General features: G+C 39.8%; 2 protein-coding genes across 5 annotated transcripts in view; one reads left to right on the top strand and one right to left on the bottom strand.

The window, feature by feature from the left end:
- The window catches only part of LOC114017262 (translation initiation factor IF-2-like), a 46,876-nt gene that overhangs the window by 29,331 nt on the left and 1,896 nt on the right, over positions 1 to 15,649 (top strand). The gene's annotated exons all lie outside the window — the stretch shown is intronic.
- The window catches only part of CDIN1 (CDAN1 interacting nuclease 1), a 146,193-nt gene continuing 130,948 nt past the window's right edge, over positions 405 to 15,649 (bottom strand). For 3 of the 4 annotated variants that reach the window (XR_008733274.1, XR_008733272.1, XM_055716914.1), the window contains one exon: positions 405 to 11,426. The gene's annotated coding sequence lies outside the window, so the exon portion shown is untranslated. The remainder of the gene's footprint in view (positions 11,427 to 15,649) is intronic. The other variant, XR_008733273.1, reaches the window with a different exon arrangement.

Raw genomic sequence — 15,649 nt, forward strand, 5'->3', positions numbered from 1 at the left:
AATGATCAAGCAGAAAGTAGCAAATAACAATATGCTTGAATTGCATAAACATAATAATTCCTGATAAAAAATTGGCTCCAGCCTCAATGAAGAGCAAAAAAAGAGGATTGGGTAATGAAGTCATTAGGTTCATTAGACCTGTTAACATATCGAGTCCACTACAGTAAATAAGGTATTAGTTTATTTGAACATATGCTACTGCTCTTTGTTCTACATTCTGTTTATGCCACGTGTGATTTCTCTTACATAATTATTGTGAAACATAGCACATGATACATACTGTGTCATCTCCCACTAGGATGAGCAGTGTGTATGTGATACAGGGAGAAACTGTCCCTTGAGCTGGTTTCTGCTGGTTGGTTTAGGGTTTTTTTTGGCTGCATGGAAGAGAAGGTAGTTTTGTGTTTTGTTGACAGCCTATGCTCAATGTAACTGAATGGATCGGTTGTCCTGAAAGGCATTTTATACAGGAGCTTGTTTTGAATCATGAGGGTTGAATGTGCAAGCACACAAAATGAGTAACTGGTTAAGTGTTACTCAAGATCAAAATCCTTTGTACTGGCATGCAAAGCATAGTGTACGTATTTGCAGTTCCTTAAGGAAATATATCCTTTGTATTAGTCTTTTACATGTGTTTATTAATTTTCCAGTTTTGCTTTTGGAAGAAACAGGCTTGCCTGTTCAAGAGATGGCTGATGCCCATTTATCAGTGGTACAGCTCTGTGCTCAAGCTGCCTCTAATCTCTGCTCCCTCTCTCTCCCCCTGTAGATAGTTTTTGCTGTCATCTAGGAGTTAAAGAGCCAGATTCTCAGCTGGTGCACATCAGCACTGCTATCCTGAAATAAATAGGCATAACTTCACTGGAGTCACTGAAACCTAAGCTCAGACTCATGGGTTTTTCTGTCCTTGAGCGCAGTGCTTTAAGGCTTATGATACACACTTCTGTGATACTTTGTTATGGTATAAACAAACACCATGCTTCTGATTCAAATTATAATCTCATTCACCCAGAAACCAATAGAGCTCTGCTTATTTATCCCAGCTGAGAAGATAGCCCAAAGGCTTTTCATGTTGTATGATTAAGTCATGGGCTGTGATTCCAATGCCCCCCCCTCCCCCAAACAAGGAGGCAACCCCACTACTGCTGGTGCAATTACTTAGATGTGAAACAGTTGTTCATAGAGGTTTGAATTCAAATCAGTGCCACTATCTTTATTCTGTAGTGAAGTGATGTGCCTGTTAAGGCTTTAGTTGGTTCTGAAAAAAAGCAAGAGTCTGAATTCAGCTATCGGTATGAAGAGTTGGGCAGAAATTTGAGGGTAATGAAAGGATGGAACACCTACCAAAAATGTTGAATTGAATATTTCCTGTAAACTGTGTGTGCAGCCACAACACTCTTTGATTCTCAGTCGCATTTAAACTTGGGATGGAATCCAGCTGCAAAGCCTGGATCTAGATCTGAATTTCCACTAGTTCAAGGTTGTTGTGATCAGTGGAGTTTATTTGGTTCCGTATCTAATTTAAATGCAGAACTTTTAAGGTAACTTCAATCAGATGTTCTTGGGATCCACTAGAATAATAGTGCAATAAAAGCTGAAATTAAACATATCTGGTATTGTGTAGGGATTTTATTAGTAGTCCAGTTTAAGGTTAAAATAGTGCTTTCATGCAGTCAGCCTACGTTAATAAAGCTGGGGAGTTTGCAAATGATTTAAAATCATGGCTTACACATTTTTCCAAAGCAAAAGAAGAGAAGCACAGAAAGTTCATCTGAATTCTTAAGGCACTGCATGTGGTGAACATTAGTTTTCCCCCCCTTTTTTTTTTTTTGTTTGTTTTTTTTTTGTTAAGGTTAGCTAATGCTTTCTTTTTCTTCACAAATACTGTACTGGTAACTGAAGATATTTTCCACATGTGTACAACATCAGGGATAGCAACATCAATGATACAAGGACCTTCTTTAGGTGTGGTGCGTAGTAGCAAGGAAACATAACTGTGTATGTATTCGGATCTCCATGGTGGCATGTTCTTCCAAAACTGCAAATCACTGCAGATGAAGGAACGTGGCCTGACAAGAATTGGGAACTGGAGAAAGAAAAGAATGCAGTATTTACTTAAAATCAAAACAAAACTTGAAACAAAGAACCCAGTTGTTGCTTCTAAGTCTAAACTGTGATATTTCATTCAATATGCTTGCCGTCTTGGTCAAAATCAGCCATAGGAATGGGATAGCTGTCAACTGTCACAATTTTTGCCAACAAGAAATAAGAAAACCCAGTGTTCCCCTTATTCTCCTTTGTATCAGTTTTCCTCTGCTCAGCCAGGTTAGTGGTTAGCTGGGGAATGTCAGCAGTGATAATTCGGATAAAAACGGTCTCCTGTTTTTGGCTGGTGAGAAGGCGTTTGAGAAACTTCCAGGTAAAGGAGGGGAAAGCTGAGAGGTAAACCAGTGTCCCCAGGCTGCCTAGGGGACTGTGGGCTGCCAGTGGGGTGCTGCTCTTGGTCGTGCTGCAGCGCCCTGCCGGCCGCGGTGCGCTGGCCTCCCACTGCCCGGCGTGCAGCCAGCGGGCTGGGGACCGGAGGCTGCCTCCTGCCTGGAGGTGATCCTCAGCGCCCTGGCAAAGCACCTTCACTCAGGGCGGAGAAGTGGGGAAGCAGAACAATTTCTCGAGTGATGACAGCCCACCTGTGAAAGCAGTCCAGGACCCTTTAAATACTTCTAAAGTGAGCGGGGTGGCTGCGGCTTTTGCACGCTCTGGTTTTTGGGCAGGGGGTCAGCTTGGTGTGGGTGGCTGCTGAGGGAAGCTCGCAAGGTTCTGCTGCCTGGGCCACCTAACTGCAGTTTACCTGGGGTAAATGTTCTTAGTGAGCTGGCTGTGCTGTTCTGCTTTTATGAAAGAACATGCCTCTCAGAAATCAGACTAGATGTGACCTCTGACCCAAGCAGGGGGGGTCTCCGGCAGTTTAAGAATGGGATAAATCTGCTCCCTAAATAAGCACAAGCTTGTGTCTTTCCCACCAGAGCTGAAGCACCTGGTACATAGGACTGCACCGTTCCAAACTGATAATCACCTGTCATCTATTGCCTGTTTGATCATCAAGTTTTAAGACTTGAAGCCCATTGCTTTTTCCTCTTTACTCCCTTCTTCTGCCTCAAAACTTTGCAGGAGATGACTTACTGCTTTGCAACGTAACAGCCTGTCACTTGTAGCCCTCAGCTCCTCTGATTTCCCCCATTCTGGTGATTTGCTATGGGTTTTTGTGGTGTTAGATCTGCTTATAGTTGTGTAAAAAAGCAAATGGGATATGCAGATTTTAGATCCTTTAAATAATCACATAATACCCACAGATGCAGTGATGACTTGAGTGGTCTCCTCTCCACTTTCCCCCATCAATTAAAAATTGCCAGCACTAAGAGCCCCAACATCAAAAAAAGAAAAAAAAAAAAAAAAAAAAAAAAGAGCCCCGAGAAGCACTCTGGCTACTATTGTTTTGGTTTTGTGCTCTTTCTTCAAGTTACCTCAAAGAAAAGGCATTGAGGTCTCTTAAATGTGTATATCAGGTGCTGGCAGCACTGAATCTTTGTGTATCCTGCTTAAGAGAAAAATGACAGCTGATGGATAAATCTTTCTAAAGAGGTCTTGAAACAGCCATATTTTTTTGAACACTTAGATAGTGAGGCTACGTTTTGCTTAACTCTTTTGTAAGAAATTAAACTATTAATAACTTCTATTACATAATTTTTTTGCCTCCTTCCCAATAGTTTTCATTTCTTGTTTGCATTTTAGTAACATGGAATAAGGATCTCAAGCTTTTTGGGTAGAAGGCTGTATCTTTAAGAACCCAAACTTCAGAGGACTTGCCAAATCTTGCATCAAATATGAAACTCACAGAAAGAGCATTAAAAAAATATTTAAACCTAGCGATTAATTTCTTACCATCTGGAAGACCACAAACAGTGACAAAAGCATCTAAAAACTTCATATGCCATTAATAGGCTGACTGCTTCAATACAGAATATTAGGCTGCTCATAGGAACAGATTAATGTATAACCAGTCATGACTGGCCTTTCAAACATATCAGAATAGACAATCCTGTACATAATGGGGAATCTCTATATTATGATTGATGTCCAAGATTCATGATGTTATAAACTATTGGTTATGTTGTTTTGACAATGGAAGAATTAATGAATGAGATTTGCCTGCAGTGACGAACTATATCATAAAGAAACATTAATAAAGATAAAACATTTGGAAATTCTCTACGAAAAATAACATTTTTGCTCTTTTCACAAGGAACAAAAGAAGCCAGAAACATGACAGATTTCATCAAGAGAGCTGTTCACAGATTAAAAGTAGGTCTGATTTTTGTTTTGCTGTGCTAGACTTCACTTCTCAAACCACAGAAGAGTGAGGCAAGTGTTTTCAAGCTTATATAGTGTGGTGGTTTCTTTTTTTTTTTTTTTTTTGCTAATCCTGTTATATCATACAGGAATTGTTTGTGCCTGGGTGAGTTCTTCTGTTCAGCCTTCTGGTGTACTCATAAAATGCCACGTAGGATCCACTGTGATCTTAATTCTGTCTGTTAAACCAGCAAGGCCTACTCATGTAATGAGTTATGGCGATAATTCAGGGAATTGGGGGCGTTCGGCACCACAGAGAATTTGCAATCTCAGTGTATGGCAGCTCGAAAGGTTTAAAGACTGCAAAAAAATGCACAGAACAGTAGGAGCTCAGACTCGAGATCCTCTGAATACTGAAGGAAATGGGTTGCTCTATAAAAGGGTACTTCTGGTCCCAGTGGCGGTCATGGAGGGTGACTCAATGCAAACCATGGAACCCCCCATTTCCGAGTACCTAAATGCCTTACCTAGCTTAATTTTTGGAGTGCTTGGCACTTCCTGGGTGAACTTTCCCTATGAACTTAGGCTGTGCCAAATCACTAGATTATTTACCTCATGGTTTGAATGCAAACAAACAAACAAACAAGTCTGGCAAGGCATGATAGAGAAATACTGGGTTTAAAGTTAACATCTCATAATGGGGGGGAACTTAGAAGTGTGTAATTGTATATGTTAGCATCAACCAAAAAGGCATGGCAAGAAGATTGGGCTCTTGTGTTCATGTTTACTTCATCTTTAGCTGGTGCAAATTCCATACCGGTATTAAGGGTATTTTTTACCTATCTATCTTCCATTCTTTTTTTGGATGCTACCTTTCCTGCTAAGCTTCTCTAGAGTAAGGTTTATAAACCAGTGTAGCTGGGCTGTGCCACTGAAGAAGCCTATAGAAAACGGTTGTCCCGTTTAGAGTTAGGGAAAGAGAGATGATTAGATTCCTTAAACTCTTTATTGAGTCTTTCTACTTAATTTTTGTAATGTAAAAATTATACACTGGTTACAGAAACATCTGTTTCATCTGAAACATTAGGTAGCTGAGCATGTGAAGAAAGGCTTCTCTGTACTGCCAGTGAGATGAAAAGTCAATCTATTTGTCTTCTCTTTTGTTAGATTTTGAGTCTCTGCTATTCTAATCTTAAAGGTTAGATTCAAAAGGAATTAATTTAGATGCATAAACTTGGAACGTCATTCTTGCAGATCCTGGTTCCAGCAGCTCATTTCCCAGGTGTCCAGGGCAAACTAGACCTCAGGTTTTGACCCCAGAATTCCCCACAAGCCTGAAGTTCTGCTCCCCGCACCCTGGAGCACTTTCACCTTGTCACCTCGTTCAGGCTTTTTTCCTGGGTAGGATCCAGAAGTTGGGGAAACTTCTCTATCGGGTTTCAACTGTATGTTAATCTAAAAGCAAACCTACATATGGTAAGTCAATCAATCTCTACTTAAAGTGGAGTGATAGCAACTTTTTTCTTTACAGAACACATGGGAGGAGAGTGAGTTGCTGTCCCCCCTCTTATACAATTGCATTTTGCTAAGTGCATTAATATGTATTTAGTTTTCTCCTTCATATGAGATTTAGATTGACTGAAGAAATAACTGAAATAGTACTGTGATGCTCGTTCTTTTTCCTACTTTCTGGCCCATGAAACTTGAGTTCTTTCTGCATCAGAATGACTGTGACAGATGAGAGTGGAGACTGTCAATTGTGCCTACAAGTTTGGACACCCACTTGTGCCTTTCTGAGCCCAAGAAGGTGCTGTAACCACCTGCCTTTCCATGCAAGTGCACTGAGAGAGGGATTTATGTCTGGAAGATACAGAAGTACTTTGGAAGAGTTCTCTACATTTGTTTATTGGGAAAGCATTTGTAGGCACTTAAATTTAAGGCTTTGGTTTGTGAGTAGGTGGAGGCGCTGCTATGTCTTAATGAAGACTCCTGCTTCAGGGGCAAAAAGGAATTTGCATGCAGTTCTCCCCAGTGGGTTCCTGCTGCAGTAGTTGTGTTGACCTTCAGGTGGCTGCTCAGCCTGAAGGTGGTCCCCATTGCACCTTCTGGGGTGGATAGCCCCTTCAGTGATGACACGGGGAGCTGAGGCCCCTAAATAAGCATTTCATATTTCTTTCCTTGGAACAGTTGAGATGCACAACATGTGATTGCGGTATCTGTGTGGTGCTGCTGTGAGCTCAGCAGCATTTCATACTATGGACTTCTTAGCTTTGCAGAGTTTGTAAAACCTGCTTTATGTTCTAGAATGCATCACTGACTAAAGCTCTTTCTCTCGTAGACCACTCCCAATGCTTTGTTAGCAATAAACATCCCACTGGGATTCTGCCTTTCTATCTGCTACATCTCCTGCTAAAGAATAGTCTGTGTGTATCTATCTATCTATCTATAAAGTCAGCTTTATACCTGAACAAATTGGATATACAGCTGAGTTGCTTCTCCTTGACTGACAGCATCCATGTAACTGTGTCTATGCTCTTAAATAAAAATAAATAAAAAATACAGCTGCATTTCATTTCAAATTGAAGTTTTTTATAAAGCTGGACAGGGATTTTCAAGAGCATTTGGCAATTGCCTTAACTTAGATTCCTCTAAAAGAATTGGTAAGTGATGTCTAGAGGCAATGAGTTAAGCTATTGCTGACTGCGCTAGAAAAATCCCACTCATGATTTCTCAATTCATTTTTTTTTGGAAGATAAGACAAGAAGCTATCTCTTGTAGGTTGTAGTATATGGATTGTCACGCAGTGCTCAGACGCTGTAGTCTGCCTTTCTAAATTAAGAGGTTAATATCCTCCCGTGAACACCACTGGTAGGGCTAAATTACTTCTAAGGGCTATGTATAAGAATTTTTAGAGATGAGATAAGCCTGACACATTTAAGTGGATAATTTCTGCTGCTAACAGTACTTGAATTTCACAGGACAAACAAAAATACAAATGTGTGCGCTGACTTATTTGCAAAGTCCTCTTCGGATTCAGTGTATCATAACCTCACTTGGCCTTGCTTTGGAGAAAATTTGCTGAGTACACAGTAAGAACAAAAGTACACTGCAAATATTTTAGTCTGTGCAGCATAAGATTGCCTTTGAAAGATATGTGGGAAACAAAACCAGCCAAACAAAAGAATCCAACCCCAAACAAATGTTAAATCAGAAAAGCAAAACACAGGAGTACAGAAGCACAGCTATACACAGGACTTAGAAACTGAGCTGCTGTCTATTGTGTTTTACTCTAGTGCAGTCGTTGGCAATAAACTTACTTTTAATGCCTCGGTTTAGCTGTGTCAGCGGTGTGGTGGGACAAGCTTGCACCTTACAAGTATTGTTACATTAGTTGTCTCTGAAGAATATTCACCAACCCTTACGCATTACTAGCAGAACAAATGTTAGTGTTCACTGGGACTTCTCAGCACGAGATTTATGTATCTGGAAGAATCACAGTCTGTTATGAGGTCTGAGGCAGGTATCTAATTTGAGTTTTTAGTTGCTGCTCAAACAAGACTATTTTTAGAACTGCGCTGGGCTGCTTTTTGCTGTGATCCCTTCCTGCCTTGCTACTATAGTCTGTCTGCTCCAGTAAACTTCAGAGTTAATACTTTCCCAAGTGTATAACATACTAAGATGTGCACCCCGCCAGTATTAATTCTGTTACTCATAATTCTAGCCGGTGAGCTGCCCAAGGCAGGCACCTTCACAAAGTTTCTAGCTTCGTACACATCTTCATGACAGCAGTCACCTTCTCTTAGGCTACTCTGCATGACTAAATCATCCCCAAGTCTCAGATGAGGTAACTGGACACTTCTTTCACACACAATGGTTTTGTACTTCAAGCTGTAACTTTTGATGGAAGTTTTTAGAAGATTGTGCCAGGTGGAACTGCTGTTGGGGCCAAAGCCTGTCTCCCTGCATTGACAACAGAGGTAGCTAAAGTGGGGCATCATGCAGGAGCTGTGGAATATGCCAGTGATGTGTTTCTGATGGTACAGCCAGGAAAGCTTTCTGTATCCGTAGAGCTCCAGTTGCATGACTTCAGCTTTACTTCTGCAAGTAAAAGTGTTTAGCGTAAACCCACCGTATAAATCTCAGCTCGCTCTCCCTGATGAATCTGGAACCTGAGGATTATCTGTTCGGTGGTGTGTGTGGTTTTTTTTTTTTCGGTTTTTTTTTTCTTATTGGCATGCTTGCTGGGCTTTTTGTCTTGCCACCTGATTAGCTAGATACACCAGACCCTTTGAAGAGAAATCTCATCTTGCAGTTCAGAGGTTTATGAATTCATTCTGCCTGAACTATTTTTGTGACAAATCTGCTAATTTCACAAGGAGAAAAGTCATATCTAATAGACAGCTCACTACAGGTTCTGATAGTCCAATTCTCATCTTCCCATTTCACACATTATGCTAGCAGTCCTCCTGGCCACCTTTGGTATTAACTCTATCTTTGTATCTCCATTATATTCAGACCGTGCAATTCAATGACAGTCTTTTGAATCTGGAGGCATCATGTGAACAGACTTTCTAACGAAATTTCCAGGCCTCTGACTGTGTCTGTCTTGGCCTCCTAGTGTTCCTGGCAATTTTTTTTTTCCTTCTTAAAGTACTTTAATTTTTCTCCTTCTTTCTTGCCTTTGCTGTAATTGGGAAAATCAAGAGCATTCACCACCCACAACAAGTAACAGCAAAGCAAAAAAAGTCCAAACCCCAAACACTTAAGCACACTTAAAATCCCTCAGTGGCACAGCTGACATTTAGGGCACAAGAGAAGGAAAGCATCGTTGTATTGCTATTTCATTACAGCTGTATTCATCGGTAGGTTAAAGTGTTTGTCTTAACCTCCATCTTATAAACTCTAAGTGGTTGGTTCATTGTAAGGAAGGTTGAAATATGGAGACAGGTTGATCAAGTGCTTTACAAGAGACAGTTGCGTTTCCCTTCATTCCTTGGATCAGGTCAGCCATACTTCAGCCTGTGGAGATGCATCTTGTTTAGTTTTCATACGTTTAGAAATATGGAAGAATGGCTGATCTGTGTCTCGCACAGCCCAGCATCAGCACTCATTCACCTATTTGAAAATCATTCAGCATTTTTGTGATCTGATGAGGTTTATATTTTGAGCTGGTTCAGTGACTCAAGACACATCTTTTAAAATATGAACAAAATAATGTTACAATGTGCTGTATATCAGCCAGTGAACAGTTTTGGAAGAAATCAGTTACATTCTGAAAGCTGTGGTGTTTAGTGTGGTGGTTTTTTTTTTTTTTTTTTTCTTTTAAACTGAATTAAAACGGTACTTTATGACCCCTTTTCACTAAATGAACAATGGCACACAGGTAATTTTATCCATTCAAAGACCCCTCTTATTTCATGACAAACTTATGGACCTTCAGTGTGCTCATCTGCCACGCAGCATACTTTTGTGCCACTCAGATAGATCTAAAACTTGCCAATATGCTTGTGGTATCTATATCATGGTATTTTTGGCAGAGGCTATATGCAAAGAAGAGAAATCTATCAGCTCAGTTTTCCTTCTCCAGGCATTGACTTTTATATTGCACCACCAGAGCTTTAATAATTGTAAATTGGCAAATACAGAAACATTTTTTAAGTTGCTGAAGAAGTGCTGGTTTACAGCACGGACAGGAGAAGACCTGGCTCCACAACTTAAGCAGATAAAGTAAATCAAGGGTGTTTCTGGTGAAGGTATTATCCCAGTCATGTGGGTGAATGGAATTTTCCAAAGTGAGAACAATGCAGAAAGATTAAACAAACTAGACAATGAAACAATTATTTAAAAATATCTTCATTTTTAGCACTTTGGCAAATGGAATACATCTAGCTAAGTATATGTGTCTCACAAGCTGCCTCTCAATCTGGACCTGTGGAGCTGAGAGAAAGCACTGCAGCGAGGAGGAGAGAGACAGGGGAGATCAGAGTACGACTGCAGACGATGGGAACACATTGCAAAACTGCCTTCAGACCCTAAGCCAGTGTGGTGAACATCTTGTTCTGCTAAGGTCAGTACTAATCCTATTGCTGATTCAATTCTGTAGAGCCAGATGCTGAACACAGCTAAAGAGATGAAACAGTTAGTTTCGTTCTTCTGTCACTGGACTGTCAGGGCCTGGATCTAAACCTGAGACTTAATCCCTGTGATGGGTCCTCTCCTTTGTTTTCTTCTGCTCCTGAGTCACATCAAATGTGCCTTGCCAAAGAATTCAGGAAAATACTTTTTGATATCTTTGAAGGAAGTATGGGGCCAAGAAATCAGAAAATGCTTTACTGTTTAGCTGCTAGTATTTATAAAACCAGGAAGCCATCACTTATGGGCTTGCCACACAAGGGCTAAATAGACAGAGGAAGTCGTGCTTTAACATTGTTAGTGGATCAGTGGGAAGCACAGCAATGCGTTTGACTGGCCAACATTTAAAAGAACAACTTGCGTACATTAGTTTTAAGGCGTCACTGCTGTAAACATGCTGGCTACTATGCCTCTAAGAACACTTGTTTTTTAAATCCTAGAGTAAAAACACACGGAAAGGGAATAGGGGAGATTTATCAGATTGAATCAGATGGCAGAAAGCAGTGAAAACTGTATAAAGGAAAGAATAATGGAAAATCTCATTAGCGGAATTGGAAACAAACAAAAAAGCAAGTATCATAGGTACAACTAGCAGAGTATACTGGGAGAACAAAATTGCTTTTGATTTCAAAGACAAAGCCTTTTACTGAATGCAATGCAGCAGAAGGAACCTTGTTCCCCTCTCTGGGTGGTAGGACACCTGTGTACTGGCCCAGCAAGGTGGGGTTCCTTCACAGGGTCTTGCAAGCCAGGACTGGGCAAAGTACAGCTGCCATCTAAGTCTCTGGTGACAGTGAGGTTTCCATCTGTTGTCCTTCAGGAGGCTGCAGGTTGACTTTCTTCAGAAGCAGCTACAAGAACAACTTTGGCCAGGCTTGGCACGTGTGAGAGGAAGGCTTTTGTTTCTCTTCATAAAGCAAGCAGAGCTTTGGATTAGGTACGTGATTCTGAAAGAAGAATCAGACAGAAATAAACAGTGTATTAGGGAAGAATGTAGAAAAATAACAAACACTTTTTTTTTTCTTTTTTTAAAAATGGAATTATAACCAAAGTGTTGCTAACACAAGAAAAAAATATTGAGAAAAAAAGCCTATAGGGCAAGTGTGAAGCAGTTTAATTTCTGAAAGAGCACTGGGAAATGATGTAAAGCAATTCTGAACTCATTGTTTAAGCACAAGAACTTATTTTTCTACTTGGGGCTCACTGTACTGGTACTTGCCATCCTTGTGCAGCTACAAAATGGACATTTTGTCATTATTAGTCACTTCAAATTTGAAAAAGGGTGTCCCAGAAAGCAGGGATGAAGTTAACACCTTCTCTATTTTGGAAAACCTAGCTTGTTAACGTGACCAGACCTCAGCAGAAACCAATAAGGCTGAATAAAATACCATCTCTCAAAAAGTTACAGGGTAAATATTCAGCCATCAGCGTGATTCTGCTGACCACAGATGCCAGTAGATCACTGCCTCTGATTTAACCCTGCAATGTAATGATGTAGGGTAGGGTAAGAGTGAAACCAGAATCAGACTCATAGACTCTAGCATGTCTGGGGCAGAGATGAGGAAGCATGAGAAAAATCCGAGTCTGCTTTCTGAGCCTTCATGGCAGAGCTCTTGCAAACTGATCACTTTCTGTAAATAAGTTATTGTGCCTGAGTAACTGAAGAATGAAGAAGAAAGGTGTGCAGCTTGTAAAATGCAGATAGGGACACTGTGCATTACACACTAAAGGCTAGCTGCAACAAATGATAACAGTTTCCCTCCAAATAGCTCGAAAAGTAACATTGAAGAGTCTAACACCTATCTCATCTGGGACATAATTAAAACTCCCCATTGTTGCTCAGATGTTAAGATACTTCATTTTCTTCTTTGACTCTAGTTAGCATTAGCTTTGAGTAAGTTATCTGTCTTGGGGCAAGGGACATAAACCAGTTATGCATAGCATTAATGGACAGGATTATTTCAACCTTAGTACAGCATGGATTAGATATATGGGAGACAAAGGTCCATCTATGACACTATTGTGTGTTCCTATGGCATATCTGCTTGTCAAGCCAGAAAATGTTGCCGAGTTTCCAGGGGCTGTGGGTTGCTGGAACACAAACAGCTCGTACAACTCTTACCCTCTGTGGCTGCTTGCAGGAAACTTCACAGGAAGGTTGGAGGGAAATGAAAGTGTAGGAAAACCTGTGTTGACTGGAGCCTCCGACTTCTTGGTAAGTCAGTATGAGCTCATCAGTACAGCCCAGTAACTGGGCTAGTGATATCAGAATTGTTAAGATAATTCAGCCAACTGTGAGAACTGAGACTTTGGACCTTCATGTCAAATGTGCACCTAAGCAAAGGAACTTGTTGCTGTTGCACGCTCCACTTAGCAGACTCTTTCCTACTATGTATTTTATGCAAATATTTATTTCACAAACTGAGCTACAAACTGACTCTGAAGACTGGTGTTAGGAGGTTTATGAGCGTATCCTACGATGGCTATATCCCCTTACTGTTATATTTTATTGGTGTCAGCTAACCATCAAAGTCATCCATGTAATTGCCTTGAAACATTGAATGTTTTAAGTTACTGATTTCAGTCAGATTACACATGTACAAAACTTTGTGGATCACACCAAGTATTTAAGTATTTCCAAAGGATGAGATCAGAACTGAAGCTAAACTTACAGATCACAGAAATAATTTGAAGTCAGCAAGCTGAAACTCTAAAAATACACTAGCAAGTACTATGCGCAAGAAGGAAAAAAAAATAATAGAATGAAAAAATGATGAATTTGGGATGAATCTGGATCTGGCCATTATAAAGGGGCCCAGACTAAACAGAAGCTACCGACTTGTCACTTTTTTGTATTTGCAGGAATCTTGTACATAAGATATTTTGTTTCTAAAACTAGAACAAAATAACAGAGACAAACTGGAAGAGACAAGTGTAAAGTAACAAATACGATCATAAATTTCAAAACTTTCTACAAAAAATGTTGGAAGAGTTTGTAGTGTTTAGTTGAGGAAAACAGTGTTCAAATATGGAAAATGTCAGAAAAAGAAGGTGGCCACCAGATTTATTTTCTGTATTCATTTATAATTGGATGAGATGAAACAGGCTTATTATAGCAAGAAAAGATTTAGGTAAGACATTGGAAAATCTCTAACTAAATAAAGATGGGTAGCAGAATGGATTCCCATAATCTTTTTCAGCATCTCCATCGTTGGAGTTTTTAAGAATAGATTAGACACACATTTAAGCTGATCTGTATAGACAGTCTTGCCTCAGAAGGATGAAACTGTATGCGTTGAGACCCAACTGTGCCTACACTTTTTTTTTCATGAGATATAGCCCGACTATTTTTTTTTAAATGTATTTCATCATTTATATGTAATGCAATGCCAAATACACTAAAATGAGGCTGCTTAAAGTGTGTATGGAAACAAACTGATTAAACTAATTTTTATGTTTTTCCACTTATTATGGAGCTGTCATTGCTGAGACAGAATACAAAATGGAGTGTGGTGTGAATGCTCATTATGGAAAAGCAAAAAAAAAAAAAAAAAAAAAAAAAGTCCAGTATATCATTTGTAATGGGAAATGTATTCTGGTAAGAAAGCTTGTATTTCCACAGTGTTCTTATACTGGGAGTTTCAAAGCACTTTCAGAAATGTTCTTAGCAGCCCTGAGGCACTTTGTGAGGTTAGACCACATCTCTGCCGCTTTAAATGGGAGACAGAAGCCCCAAAATGTCTAGTTCAAGTTCTAAAACCTGCTGGTTCCTAGCAGGGCCAGGCCTGGCCTCCTCCAGGTGCAGCTCATCTCCTCTTCTTTGTCATGCTCCCTCAGCATCACTGTCACTTGTCAACCTGTCTCTGTGCTTTCATCAACACTTAAAGACAGGATACCATCCTGTATGACAGGGGTAAGTGCTGAGTTACCATCCTTTCCTGAAGACCCCTACCAACATACCTATAAAGAGCAAACATGTAACAAGAATTTCTGTAAGAGAAAGGGTAGCTGATATTTATTAAAAGCAGAAATAATATGTGCATATTATATATGTATGTTTATACATAAATGTACATGTATTTATATAGATAAATATATGAAAAAAGTTGTATTCCTTTGACCTAGTCTCCTATGTCATCTCTTCTTAGGACAGAGACACAGAGAGACTTTGTATGTGTTTGTACAGCACGTTGGGACAAAGAGACATTGGTCTTGGCAAAAACCCCTTGTTGATAGTATTAGATGAAAAATATATTGTATGTTTGTGTCCTAATGCTACAGTCCTATACTCTGGAAACATGAATTTGCATAAAGTTTGTAAGCTTGACTTGGTGCTTGTTTAGGTACTTTCAAAAATAATTATTTAATATTGTTACTGTTTGACCATTTTACATGTCTGCTTTATGTTAAACATGAATACTTGGGCCATGCAAACAGTAGTTGCTCCGTGAATGGATACTTTTCCATGTTCATATTATTTTAATTCGTCAGGTTCTCAGAGGTAAATACATTATAGCAATTCTGTCTGTTTATAGACAAGTCAGCCGGACATCAAGATAAATCTGTTAAATACCTATTTAAAAAAGCGCCTTTGCCTGGCATTAGGTGGATTCAGTTTCTATGAAAACTTAACTTGGCACTAATATGCTTTGTACTGCCCTTCAACACTGCGCTTTGTGCTATCACTGTTGAGAGGCAACAGCGAAAAGTATTTACACAACAAAGGAGAAAAAAACCCAACCCCAACTCTCTAATAATGAGAATAACCTTAGCCAAGGATATCTCCCTGAGAATTAATAACTAGCTGGGGTTAATGGTCACTGGCTTCACCTTAGGCCCTCAATTAATCCCTGAACCACAACTGTTATTACCTAATTGACTTAGTTTCATTTCATTTATACATTTCAAAGTGATCTTCCTAAAATCACACTGACAGAGTAACGTGGTCTCTGCAGATGCGCGCTGACATGGTTTCAATATTGTTACTTTGCCTCCACACGCTTGCATTGACATTTCATTTTGTTTTGACATTGCAGTGCCACATCTATGGATCCGTGCAGATGATGTGGGATTGTTCACGTTAGGTGAAAGCACATCCAGGAGTGAGGGCAGACTAACATCGCACACAGGGACAAGATGCCAGATAAAAGCTACTAAGCAAAATTATTGT

The sequence above is a fragment of the Falco cherrug genome, chromosome 7 (assembly GCF_023634085.1).
Source record: "Falco cherrug isolate bFalChe1 chromosome 7, bFalChe1.pri, whole genome shotgun sequence".
In the NCBI taxonomy this organism is placed as follows: Eukaryota; Metazoa; Chordata; class Aves; order Falconiformes; family Falconidae; genus Falco; species Falco cherrug.